Consider the following 14072-nt stretch of genomic DNA (forward strand, 5'->3'; position numbering starts at 1 on the left):
AAAGTTGACAATTCCTCAGTGAAAACCAGTGGAAATGTTATGCCGTTTAGAATGCTTAGAAGGGAAAAAACGGAGGGCAATTTCAATGACTTACCCTCTTACTCCTTTGAAGTCTGTGAATAGGTTGATTCAAATTCCACTGTGCAGTTTATTTATCATCTGGAATCCCAGCAGTTGAAGGATCCGGAATATATCAAACTTCCCAGGTCTCTGTCTGGGCACCCTTTTTAGTTCAGGAAGCAATTAGTCTGAGAGAGACAGAGAGAGAGTGTAGCAGCAGAATATATATCCTTTTAAAATAATTTAGTAACAACCCTAGGTAAGTGACCAATTATAGAGTCTATTCTTTTTATAGAGATATTTCCTTGCTGCTCAACCCGCAAGCTTGCCGGGTTTAGAGGATTGATCTTTGACGTGGTAAATATGCTCAGGTTGTAATTCAGTAGCAGGGATAAGGGGACTTAGACTTGTGTTGTATGAGGGAAAAATACTAGACGGATTTGTCCAGGAGCTGCCATGGTAGTCGTCATTGTCTCTTGTACCTTAGCATCCCAAGTTTCAGAACTGCAAGGGACCCTTTTATCCAGTGTCTTTATTTTACAGATGAGAAGACTAAGACTTATGGTACGTGAGATGGTAACAGATCCAGGACTGGAACTCATGTCTCTTGAGTCACACTTCAAGACATTTAATACTACACTTTGCTACTTCGTGTCACATTCAAACTCTAGCTTTACTAGAAAGACTCCCCTATCAACGTCCTTCCACTCGGTTCTTTTCTGTCCCTCCCTATTGTCAACTTTAGCCAAACCCAGCTACTTCCTGGCCTCCTATCCATACTACATGTTTTCTGGCTTCTGAAACATCCCTTAAGCACTTCGATCCCCAGACTGGGATACCTTCACTCTTCTCTCCCCTCTGTTCCCTTCTTCTTCTCCAACCAAGCTTCACACTTCCTCTTCCAGGAAGCCTTCCCGAAGTCACCTCTTCTGTCTTTTTAAAAATTTTTATTTTATTTTTTGGCCACACCGTGCGGCATGTGGGATCTTAGTTCCCTGACCAGGGATTGAACCCACGCCCCCTGCATTGGAAGCATGGAGTCTTAACCACTGGACTGCCAGGGAAGTCCACCTCTTCTGTCTTTGAATGCTTCTTGGCTCTCCATCTTTTTAGCCCAGCTGTTTGTTTTGCACTTGCTGCTTTGTTGCTTAATAAACATTCTGAAGTCCGCTTCTAGATATTTAGGTTCTGTCAATTTACTTAGATTAGGAGCTTCCTAATAGCAAGGCCTGGAACATATAGGGGGAATTTTATATTGTTGCCTTACTACCTGGGTTTGGATAGGCTAAGAAAGTTAAAGTCACTTCTGTAATTGGGGAAAGGAAAGAAGAAAAGAAGACTGACTTAGAGATAGGTAGGTATGGTTATCCTGCTTTGAGCCTGGGGCACATTTGAAATGACTTCTTAAGGTTATTTCCAGTCCTGGGATTCTGTAACCGCGTGAACCAACTTGGATGTGCTATAGCCTTAACCTGATGCTGTCACCAATTTGTAGCCTGTGTTAAATGAGACAGCACCCTGCAAGTAGTAGGTGGAAGATTGGCATATCCACTGCATGCTATGCAAAAAAATAGCTGGCGAAAGGACTTTCCTCTGCGGAATGTATTGTTAGGCGGAGCACCTGGCTGCCCAGTGGATGACCTTGGTTGCTGCCTGGAGGTCTCTACCCCAGGGAAGGGAGGCCCTGAGAGCCATTTTGACCCAAGTTCAAATTCCCTAGAACACACAAGCTGACCTCTTGCTCCAAGGCCCAGTCAAAGAGGCTCCAGTGTGTTTATTGCCTCTTGCATGTCCCTGTCCTGGAGAACAAACAGCTCAACCTGACTCATTCCCTCAGTTCCTTGCTGGGGTTTGCCAGGAAAAATCTCTCAGACCCTATGGAAATAAGGGAGCCAATGGTTATGGGTGTCTGGTTATAGATTCCTACTCCCCTTTTCCGTAGACACTAATCTTCCCTGGAGGTGCGGAAGACAAGTGGTAACTTCGAATTCGCTTGGCTTGGGCTCCCTCCGTTGCTTGAGGCAAAGCAGCTTGCCTCACTGATTTACCCACTCAGCAGATGTTTACTGAATGCCTGCTGTCTGTGTGGCTCTTGCTTCTCAGGATGGGGGCTTGCTGACTTTAGCTCTGGAAGATGTTGATACTTCCGTCTTCTAACTAAATGATTTGAAATCCCCCTTTTATAGCATCTAATAATAATAATAATAACGCATTTGTTTCTCCTCTTCCACCATTGGAAGAACTTTGTTTCTGAACCCTAACTAGCTCCTTTCAGTAAGTCTTTGATGGTTATTCCTGTCTCTTGGAACATCCTTCCACTGATGCTGAAAACTCGGCCTCTGTGCACCGGTGCCAAATTGAATCTCGGAGACAGAGTTTTGGGTGAAGTAGAAAAGAATAGCTTTCCTGCTTGGTCAGGTGCAGGGGGACACAGCCGGTTCCTGCCCTCAAAAGCTGTATGTCCCACCAGGAGGATTTGGTAAGGAGTTTTATAGCAATGGTTCAAGGGCAGGGTTGCTCATAAGGTTAGGGTGTGTGCAGGGCCTGCTCTCCTTTAATCTGGTCTCAGGTAACCTCTTGATGAGCTTCTCTGGTTCCTTTAATCTGGTCTCAGATGGTCTTCTCTGGAATTGAAGAATGCTGATGTCTTCCATTCGTTGAGGGTTTTAGTCCTACAAAGAACTTAAAAATACTGTTATGTGTATCTCCTGAGGCAGAACCAGGACCCTGCCCCAAGGCTGCACTATTGTTTCTTAGCTGCTCCTCCCTTGTCTCTGCATCCCCTCCCTTCCCTGATGAGCAGTTTTTAAAATCTGCCCTTTGGGACTCAGGGAAGGTCATGGAGGCTGGAGTCTGTTCCTTACAAACAAGGAATGGGAGACACGGAAAGGCTTCTGTGCCCAGGAGCTGCACAGGGTCCTGCTTGGTTTTACCACCGTGCTTTTCATTGAACCCTGCTTCACATTTTCCTCCATAGAGGAGGAGGCAGTCTCAAGCTCATATTTGTGCTCAATTCTCTCTTTTTTAGAAGGAACTCAACTCAGGCCCTCCCCATTGCTGTGTTTAGAGGAGTGCTGTGTTTCCTAAACTGTGTAATCATCAAAACAGTCCCACGTGATGTTAATAGGAATTTATTTTAAAAGTATTCCATGAAAAAAAAAAAAAGTATTCCATGATCAGGTCAGTTTACGAAACACTGGGCAAAATTCTTCAACTGCAGGACTTCTCAGAACCTTTAACGTATTGATATTCATTTTGAATGTTTAAGAGGGGACATGATATGCGATATTACTAGACCACAGAAACCTTTTTTTTTTTTTTTGCGTTATGTGGGCCTCTCACTGTCGTGGCCTCTCTCGTTGCGGAGCACAGGCTCCGGACGTGCTGGCTCAGCGGCCATGGCTTATGGGCCTAGCCGCTCCGCGGCATGTGGGATCTTCCCAGACCGGGGCACGAACCCGTGTCCCCTGCATCGGCAGGTGGACTCTCAACCACTGCGCCACCAGGGAAGCCCCACAGAACCCTTTTTAAAGAACAATGTTTTGTCAATTTGGGGGATGTTAATGTTTCATGAGCTTCAGTTTGGGAAATGCTGATGTAGTGGAAGGAATATTGGACTAAGTGACAGGAACCTGGCATTGCACCTCTTTCTAGGTGACTCTGGGTAAGTCACTTCCCCTCTCCTTTACTGGGAAAATGAGGAATCTGAATTAAATGATCCCTCAATCTTCTCCTGGCTCTGACATTATATAATTTCTCCCTTATTATTCTGTTTCTTTCTTAATGTTTGTTTCTACCATTAGTCTGTGAATGCCTAAGATCAGTGTTACGTCTCTTATTCTGTGTGTCTTCCTGAAACATCTAAGACAGGGTCCATCCCAAGATAAAGGGGGGATAGAATGAAAATACCCTACAAGTGCTGGCCACTGTACAAAGACATCCATAGGTAGGCCCAATCTCCCAAGAATCAAAAACTCAGGATCTAAGATAGATTTCCTGACATACCCATAAAGGACACACAAATAATAGAATAAGACATTAAACCAATAGGCGACTAAAGAGAGCTGGAATAAATGCATTTTAGACATTAGAGGAAAGGAAAGCTATTCATGGAAAGAAAACATGGTTGTTCCATAAGCAGCTGTATGTCTTAAGGGAAAGCTCTGAGAAGGCTCCTTGGAAGAGAGGAGCACTGATATCAAGCGAGGAAAGAGGATATTCTCTGCTGATGGGGTGGTTGCAGAGAGCAGATATCCCTGGTTTATGGGGCAACCTACTTGGCTGGAAATTCAAGGAGAACAGAAGAATGCTGATCTGGGAAATGTGATGGGATGGACCTCGTGCTGAAAGTCAATGAGGGAGAAGAAGGACTTTATCTGGAGCATCTGGAAAAGTAGGTCAACACACATTTCACTGGGGAGGTTGAAATCCCAGGGTGCTTGGACAAGACACGCACATATGTGGATGGCCTTGGAGACAGACAGATTCCCCAGTGGGTGGCCCAAACCTCTTGCTTTCTCTTGCATTGGGTGTGATGAGCTTGAGCCCTAGCTTAAGTGTCTTCCTCTGGGCACTCTCACTCAAGAGAACAGAAGAGTGATGAGGGAGATGCTTATCTTTATAGCTTTTCTTATTTGACTTATATTCTGTTTGTGTGTGTGTGTAGTCTGTATGCACCTACGTGTGTGAATGTGTGTTTATATGAGTAAGTGTGCACTTGCCCATATTTGTGGAAACATGGCCATGTTTTATGTGTATATATCAGTTTGCAAAGTGTTTATATGCCTATCTATGGCTGTGTCTGTTGTAAAAGGATTTTACAATACAATTTTATAAGTGTGTAAAATGGTGTATACACTACATGTGTATTTGGAGAGTGGTCTGTTTTATATATATGAGGCATATATTCACATATATATTTTATATATGAACATTTATATGTATTTATATGTCTGCATCTTAGGCTGTACCTATATGAGTTACTTATTTTTACATTTCTTTGTCTTTGGGGGTGGGTTTGTTTTAGTAATTCACTAAGTATTTATTGAGAGCCTGCTATGTACAAGGTACATGTCTATGTATACGTATGGGGTGTGTCTCCTTTTGTAGGTACGTATGGAAGGTGCACATACACTTAGGTACATGTCACGAGTTTGAAATGTCTATGTGTGTCCTAATTTTCTCATCTATCTAATTTTTAAATCTTGCATTGCAGATTCTTGTAAGCTCCCCCAAATCTTTTTGGAAAAAGCAGGAGATAACTAACTCGATGTAGCATAAGCATTTCACATGGGTATGTCCACATGGAGTGACATTATGCCTTGTTCATCATCCATCTGAGATCTCCTCCTGGGCCTTTGTGCCTTCTCACACTAGGCACTTCTTGCTCCTACAAAGCTTGGGAAACTACCTAAAACACTCATTCACCACTATGAGTAATTAGGCTGTCTTCCCTTCCTGGTCTGTCGAACCAGGAAGAAAAGATAGCAGATAGTCAACAACAGGTATTAAGCTCTAGCTATTTGAGAAGATTTTTTTCTTTTCTTTGTCCTTCTGCCTGGCTTCATTTTTTCTATCGTTCAACCAGTTCTCCTAATCCCTTGAAAGAGAGGCACAAGATTTTCTTTTCCTCCCAAGAAACCAGAGCAAAAGAGATTTTGCTCCAAGGGAATCTGCTCCTATATAATGGGGTTTGCAATAATGTTCCTTCATTAAGATAGAATCTCCGTAGAATGAAAGAGGCCTCTGCTCTTCGTGAAAAGAGTTGTTTTCTGTTGGGGGTGGGTGGGTAGGTGGGGGTATTAAATAAACCTGTTTTTTAAAGAAGTACCTCTGCAGCAAGGAAATATGTTATTATTGTAATTGATGCTAATTATACTTATTACTATAATAACCATTTCGTTGTAACAAATGATGTAATCCTCTTTATTTCTGTTGCTGCCAGAGGTGAGTGGTGTGTCTACAGCAAGAGGGGATTGGTGAGGAGGTGCAAGCAACCCAGTGACAGCGAAGCAGCTTGGGCTGGTGAATGGCTTTGCTGCTCAGGGGCTGGGGGATGCAGGCAGATAGCTAGGTTGTTTTACTACCCAACTTCTCTTTGGAACTTCCCATTTTAGGCCCTTTCTTATAAGTATTTAATTATTCAGTCAGACTTTCATTTATTCACTCAACAAACATTCATGTAGTACCTGCTATGTTTCTTACGTTAGAGTCAAACCTAGTGATATAAAGTAAATAAGACAGGATCTTTACTGCTGAGAAGCTCAGAGTCCAGTGGTGCAGACTGGCAGGCAAAGACTGTTCTCAATGCACTAGGATAAGTGAGCTATAGGGAAGCGTATTTAAAATGCTATGTGTATGGAAGCTCAAAAAGCTGAGGTTTCTGGAGGAATGCTAGGAGTCTGCAGCACAGAGAAGGGGAGTTGGTCATGCCAGGGACAGGGAACTATTAAAAGTATAAACGCATGATGAAACCTGTTTGTTTTGTAGTATTAATATCAATAATAATAGTGGTTAATATTACTTCATATCAGGCACACGCATTTGCATGTTTTGATTCATTTAATCTTTACAACAAGGCTATGAGGTAGGACTGTTGTGAAGATGAAGTGAACCAAAAGGTGACAAGTGCTTAGAATAGTACTTAATATGGAGTCATATTAGCTATTTTTATTCTTGTCTCATTATTGCTATTCCTATTTAACAGATGCAAAAACTGAGGCTTGCGTAGAGTAACTTGCCCAATTTCACATGTATAGTGAGCAATAAAGCATGGGTTTGAAACCCAGTTCTGAATAGAGTGCCAGTCTTTAACCACTCTTGTAATTAAGGTGTAGGGTGCACACTAGAGAGAGGTGATAATTTGTAATGGAACTGCCGAATAGCTTGGGGCTAAGGTGTGAATAGTCTTATGTGCCATTAGGAGTTTCCAAACAGAGGAGTAACAAGATCAGATCTGTGTTTTATTTATTTATTTATTTAATTAATTTATTTATTTTTGGCTGCGTTGGGTCTTCGTTGCTGTGCACGGGCTTTCTCTAGTTGCGACGAGCGAGAGCTACTCTTCGTTGCGGTGCGCGGGTTTCTCATTGCGGTGGCTTCTCTTGTTGCAGAGCATGGGCTTTAGGTGCGCGGGCTTCAGTAGTTGTGGCTCATGGGCTCTAGAGCGCAGGCTCAGTAGCTGTTGTGCACGGGCTTAGTTGCTCCACGGCATGTGGGATCTTCCCAGACCAGGGCTCGAACCCGTGTCCCCTGCATTGGCAGGCGGATTCTTAACCACTGGGCCACCAGGGAAGTCCCCAGATCTGTGTTTTAGAAAGACAATTCCAGAACCATTTTTGAGAGCAATCCTAGCTGCTGGTCCCTACCAAGAGGCCCAGTTTCTCCAAACAAAACCAAGAAACACAACCAAGTCTCCAAAGATCTCTTTAAGAACATCCCGACTCCTGCTACCACACCTATGAAACTCGCCTTTGCTCGGGCCTGGCAAATATCTGCTTCTGGGGGCACTTACTCTAAGGAGGAAGTCCTTAAGAGTGTTGATCAAGGGCTTCCCTCATGGCGCAGTGGTTAAGAATCCGCCTGCCAATGCAGGGAACATGGGTTAGAGCCCTGCTCCGGGAAGATCTCACATGCCGCGGAGCAACTAAGTCAGTGCGCCACAACTACTGAGCCTGCACTCTAGAGCCCGCGAGCCACAACTACTGAGCCCACATGCCACAACTACTGAAGCCCGCGCATCACCCCTGCTCACTGCAACTAGAGAAAGCCAGCAGGCAGCAACAAAGACCCAACACAGCCAAAAATAAATAAGTAAATAAAATAAATTTTTTAAAGAGTGTTGATCAAAATCATAGCAATTATAATAACCTAGATGGGAAAAGAACTTGAAAAAGAATAGATACACGTATATGTATAACTGAATCATTTTGCTGTACACCTGAAACTAACACAACATTGTTTTTTAAAAAATATTTATTTATTATTTATTTACTATTATTGTTGTTTTTAATTTAGGCTGTGCCGGTCTTAATTGCGGCACGAGGGATCTTCATTGCAGCATGTGGACTCTTGGCTGTGGCGTGCAGGCTTCTTAGCTGCGGCATGCAGACTTCTTAGTTGTGGCACGCATGTGGGATCCAGTTCCTGACCAGGGATCGAACCCAGGCCCCCTGCATTGGGAGCTCGGAGTCTTACCCACTGAACAATCGGGGAAGTCCCTAACACAACATTGTTAATCAACTATACTCCGATATAAAATAAAAATTAAGGAAAAAAACAGTCTTTAAAAGAAAAAAGAAAGAAAGACAATTCCAGAAAACTGGGACAACGTGGACAACTGGCCTCTGAGAAGGCTAGTCTTACTCTCAGTGTGTTCTGCTCAGCAGATGATACAGCCAACAAGAGCTGCACTACTGCTTTAGTTGACTGCGGGACGTGGAAGAAAAAAGAGTGGGGGAAACTCTCAGGTTAATAAGATCTGGGGGGAGAGCCAAACCAAATTTCCAAGCCCTCATAATTGGGTTGTCTAAATGGGCCACAGTATATAATATCTATAGGCCTTCACTTCCATCAGTGTTAGTAGAAATTTCGAATTTCCCTAATTTGGGGGCTGGGGCCTTGTCTGTCTTGTTCACCACTATCTCTAGTACCCAGCAGAGGGCCTGCCAATAGTATATATTGATAAATCCATCATGTGGATGATTTTTCACTCTTCTGGGGCTCTGGGTACCTCAAGCTTGGCCTAGCCCTCCCACAATTGAATTTTTTTATTATTAATCAAAAAAGTTATTCCTCCTATAATCAGTGCCCTCTCTTCACCCCATCACACACACAGACATGTATTCCTCCACCTTCTCCTAACCTGTCCCCATAAGTTCAGCCAGTTCCCCTTAGTGGAGTTTGAGGAGTACATCAAAGAGGATAATAATGATGGCTAACATTGATTGCGTGCTTACCAAGTGCCAGGCAGAACCCTAAGCACTTTACGTGTGTTGACTAAGGTCTCACAACAACTATGAGGAGATACTGTTATTATCCCAACTTTATAGGTGAGGAAACTGAGCTATGAAGAAGTCAAATAACTTGCCCAAGGTCGCACAGCTGTTAAGTAGCGTAACCTCATCCAATACACCAGTGCCTCGCAAACCTTAATAAGCATACGGACCACCTGGGGCCTTAATAAAATGCTCATTCTGATTCAGTGAATCTAATGATGGGGTCCAACATTCTGCAACATTCTTTTTTTTAAAATTTATTTATTTTATTTATTTACTTTTGGCTGCGTTGGGTCTTTGTTGCTGTGCGCATGCTTTCTCTGGTTGCAGTGAGCGGTGGCTACTCTTTGTTGTGGTGCGCAGGCTTCTCATTGTGGTGGTTTCTCTTGTTGCAGAGCACGGGCTCTAGGCACGTGGGCTTCAGTAGTTGTGGCTCACAGGCTCTAGAGCGCAGGCTCAGTAGTTGTGGTGCACAGGCTTAATTGCTCCGCGGCATGTGGGATCTTCCTGGACCAGGGCTCAAACCCATGTCCCCTGCATTGGCAGGCGGATTCTTAACCACTGTGCCACCAGGGAAGCTCCTGCAACATTCTTTAATAAGCTCCCATGTGATGCTGATGCTGTTGGTTCATGGACCACAGGGCGAGAAGTAAGGCTCTACACTTTGTTCACTGCGTCTCCATGTCAACCATTTTCAGACTCACATTGTCACGAGCTGTCAGAGTTGTTTCCTGAACAGACAGGACATTTGTTTAAAACAGTTCCGTGAACCATGCGAGTCAGCTTCATCCTGGAAGAAAAAGGAGAGTTGGCACTTGGCTGATGGGTTGACACGTCTTGGTGATTGATGCTTCTGCCAAGAACTGAGCCTAAGTGACGAGAGGGTGGCTTTAGACTTCCTGGGTGCAGGCCCTGCTTACTGGAGGCTCTGGGCATGTCTACTGACTGATGGCCACTGGTGGAGTCATCTCCATCCCTATTCCATTGCGGCCACTAGTTGAATTAGACCGAGGGTTTATGGTGAACGTGACCCAGCCTCAAGGCTTCTGCTGTAGTCTGTTGACTAGCTGTGTCTCTAGAAGTGCCCAAGCCCAGATGTCTGGAATTCTTCCTTGTTAGCCCCTTCCAAATGCAGAATTTAATAAGAGAAGGCAGGAAAGTATGGGAGAAAAGAGTAGATCGATAAATTTATTAACAAGTATTTATTGAGGCCCTGATATTAAAAAGCGGGGATTTTGCCCTAACCCCCCAGGCCTCAGATTAGCTGCAGGAGTGGTGTTGTCAACCCTCATTCAATATCTTTTCCTAATCAAGGCCACCTTCTCCTTTATTTCCCAGCGAGGTGTGCTTATGAGACACACTTCCTAAGACAATTCTGAAGGCAGAGACACATTTTTGGAAGATTAAAAAAAATGCTGCATTAAGAAGTCCAAAAGACATTATTTAATTTTTCTGTTGACTTGGTGAGAGCCATGTTACAGCTCTCCTGCCTTAGCCCGGATAACTGGGAGTTGACTATAGCCATTTAGGTGGGAAACTGGACCTCTAAGTTCTCCCATAACTTTAAGATTCTCTGATTTCATTCCAATCAGCCTTGGGGGCCTCTGATGCTCCAGTGAAGCAGTTAAGACCCCCACAGGCAATATTAACTCCAGGTAGGTTTTCTCTTGGAAAAACCTTAGGCCATTCAGCTCTTGGAGAGTTGGAACTCCCAGAGGGGGAAGCAGAGATCGTAGTGTTGAGGGATTTCTCCCATTCTTTCCATTCCTTCCTGTCCCCAGGGCTCTCCTTACAGTCCAGAAGAGCACCAGGCATCTGACTGATTGTTCAGCTTTCAGACCCTTCTTCGACTTTTCCTATTTAAATAAAAATTTAAAACTAGGTTACTAGTTCTTTAAACAAACATTTTAAAGTGCCTATTATCAATAACACATAGGGCTGGTTGCTATGGACTATAAAAAATGAATGAGAGGGCCTTCCCTGGTGGCACAGTGGTTAAGAATCCACCTGCCAATGCAGGGGACACGGGTTCAAGCTCTGGTCTGGGAAGATTCCACATGCCGCGGAGCAAACAAGCCCGTGCGCCACAGCTACTGAGCCTGCGCTCTAGAGCCCGCGTGCCACAACTACTGAAGCCCACGCGCCTAGAGCCTGTGCTCCACAACAAGAGAAGCCACCACAATGAGAAGCCCGCGCACCGCAACAAAGAGCGGCCTCCGCTCGCGACAGCTAGAGAAAGCATGGGTGCAGCAACGAAGACCCAACGCAGCCAAAAATAAATAAATAGACAAATGAATAAACAAATAAATCCCTTCGTGACTTAAAAAAAAAAGGTGAATGAGAGATAATCATTATTTTCACAAATAGCCTAGTAGAGTTATAAGTTGTGAACCTGAGTACGTACCGTGAGGGAGGTACAGATGAAGTCCAATGGGGGTCCAAAAAACAGAGAGCAAATAAAATGATGTGTACAAGAGGAATTTTTAAAGCTGTGAATACTGCATACATATAAGTTTTTAACTTCCAAAAACAAGAAAAAGAGAATAAGTTTGGAGGCCTGGTCCTAGACCAGGGGTTGGAAGACTGTGACCCTAAACCTGTTTCTGTACAACCTTCAAGCTAAGAATTTTTTTTAACATTTTTAAAGGGTTGTATTTTAAAAAAAACACCAAAGAAGAATGTACAACAGAGACCATATGCAGCTTGCAAAACCTGAAATGTCTGCTGTTTGGCCCTTTACAGGAAAAATCTGCCAACCTCCTGATCTAGACCGAATTTTGCCATAACTGTATGACCATGGAGAAGCCTATCCTGTAAGTAATTGGGAGTTATTCATTAAGTGAAAAAGATGGCTAGATTTGGTGGCAGTAGGAGGATGAATAGAATGGGAGTAGTAAGTAGAAATTCTAGGAGGCAATTTAAAATCCAAATCTAGGGGCTTCCCTGGTGGCGCAGTGGTTGGGAGTCCACCTGCCGATGCAAGGGACACGGGTTCGTGCCCTGCCCCGGTCCGGGAAGATCCCACATGCCGCGGAGCGGCTGGGCCCGTGAGCCATGGCCGCTGAGCCTGCGCGTCCGGAGCCTGTGCTCTGCAACGGGAGAGGCCACAACAGTGAGAGGCCTGTGTACCGCAAAAAAAAAAAAAATCCAAGTCTAGCATCTAGAAAACCAGTGGGATGTGTAGATTTGGGAGTCATCAGTGCACATTCAGTGACTGAAAATAGAGCGGATGAAATCACCCAACGAAAAGACCAAAGATGGAAATTTGGAAATATCTACATTAAGGGGAGGATGGAAGGACGCGGAAAGAATGAAGGAGACAGAGAAAAAGTGATCCAAGAGGTAGGAGGAGATAAGAGATCAATAGTATCACAGAAAAAGGAGGTTGTCAACAGTGTTAGTGCCAAAGAGAGGTAAAGTGGGATGGAGAATGAAAAGAAGCCATTGGCTATGTTACAGGTGACCCTGTGAGGACAGTTTCAGGAAGGTGGTAAAGTGGGGCTGGGAAGCAGTGGAGTGCCTTTCAGGATGTTGGTGGTAGAGGGAAGGATGTAGACCACCTAGGCTGAGGGGGAACAGAGTCAACAGAAGCAGATAACATCCATTTTGTCTACCATGCCACGGGTATATGAGGGTCAAATTAAACGTATGTGACAGTGCTTTGAAAACTATAAAGTAATCTACAAATAAAAGGTGTTGAGTTATTATAAATTAATTAACTTCCAGTTCTAAATTCGGTGAAACTATTTTTGTCCTTTCCTCAAAGTTTACAATCTAGAACCAACAATGTTCTATTCCCTATGAAGTATAAACTTTTCATTCTTCAAGACCTTTCTAGCAGCTGTGACCATCATCTTCCTAGTTTTTGACTTCCCAGTATGGCACTGTCTGTACCATCTAATCAAACCTATTTCTCCTCCTCCCTGCAAGCCTTATTTCCCTTCATCTGAGAGCTCTCACCCAGGCCATTTACTTTGTGTTAAGGTTTAAGAGTTGCTTGCTTTAAAGGTTGACAGATTTAGCAAATGAAAATGCAGGATGCCAGTTAAATTTGAATTTCAGATAAACAACGAACAATTTTTAGTGTGTGTCCCATGGAATATTTGGGCACAGGCATCCTGACTTTTATTTGGCAACCCTACCGCCTCTGTTCTCTTAGTTTATCCGTATGGGTCTCTTCATTTAGAACTCAACTCAAAGCTCATCTCTACTCCTTGGCATGATGATTTAATAAAAAGAACACAGCCTTTTATAGACAATCACACTTGGATTCAAGCCCTGGCCCTCCACTTACCTGTTGTGTGACCTTGATTAAATCTCTTCATTTCTTTGAATCTGTACATTACTTTTCAAGGCTCTTATTAGGATTAAAGTAAACAATGTTTAGTTTGTTTGCTTAGGACTTACATATTTATTGAAACCTCTCCTATCCAAAAGATAATGTCTCTGCTTTGCCTGCCCTCTCTGCTTAGATATTCAACTTGTACTTCCTTCAATTGTATTGCTGTTTAGGTTTTCAGTCTGGGTCAGAGTCCTGGGGAGGGGGTCTTGTCTTTCTCATCAACCAGGGGAGGATCTAGCTGAATCATTCCTTATAGTACCTAAGGCAGGGGTCTACCCACAGGGAGCCTCAGGGTAGGGATAGATTGATGGGTTCCCGTGTGCCTTTTTTCTCTGGACTACTTGGAAGAACCTCAAGGTCAAGTCCCTAGGGAGCTCAAGGTCAAATCCTCAGGGTGCTCAAGAGTAAGTCTTCCAGCCTAGGTCTTCTTGCCACTGCTATGCTAGCTCTGCACAGGTTTTCTGAGGGGGTTGATGATGAAGAAGGTTGTGGTAAGCCCTTTGGGGTGAGAGGTGAATAATGGGGGCGGGTAACCAGAGTAATTGTTATTACTAGTGTTCTTCTCTGTGACTCAGATAAATTGTAAATACTGAGATTCGGAAGAGAGAATTATAGTGATGGGAAACAGGTAGAAAGATAAAGCCCTTCAGTGGATATTCTTTCTAACCCCCAGT

General features: G+C 43.8%; 1 long non-coding RNA gene across 3 annotated transcripts in view; it reads left to right on the plus strand.

The window, feature by feature from the left end:
- LOC137202842 (uncharacterized) overlaps positions 1 to 14072 on the plus strand; it is a 171352-nt gene that overhangs the window by 92414 nt on the left and 64866 nt on the right. For all 3 annotated transcript variants that reach the window (XR_010932800.1, XR_010932802.1, XR_010932801.1), the window contains one exon: positions 11799 to 11869. This is a non-coding gene — a long non-coding RNA (uncharacterized lncRNA). The remainder of the gene's footprint in view (positions 1 to 11798; positions 11870 to 14072) is intronic.

Source organism: Pseudorca crassidens, chromosome 11, assembly GCF_039906515.1.
Source record: "Pseudorca crassidens isolate mPseCra1 chromosome 11, mPseCra1.hap1, whole genome shotgun sequence".
Taxonomy (NCBI): Eukaryota; Metazoa; Chordata; class Mammalia; order Artiodactyla; family Delphinidae; genus Pseudorca; species Pseudorca crassidens.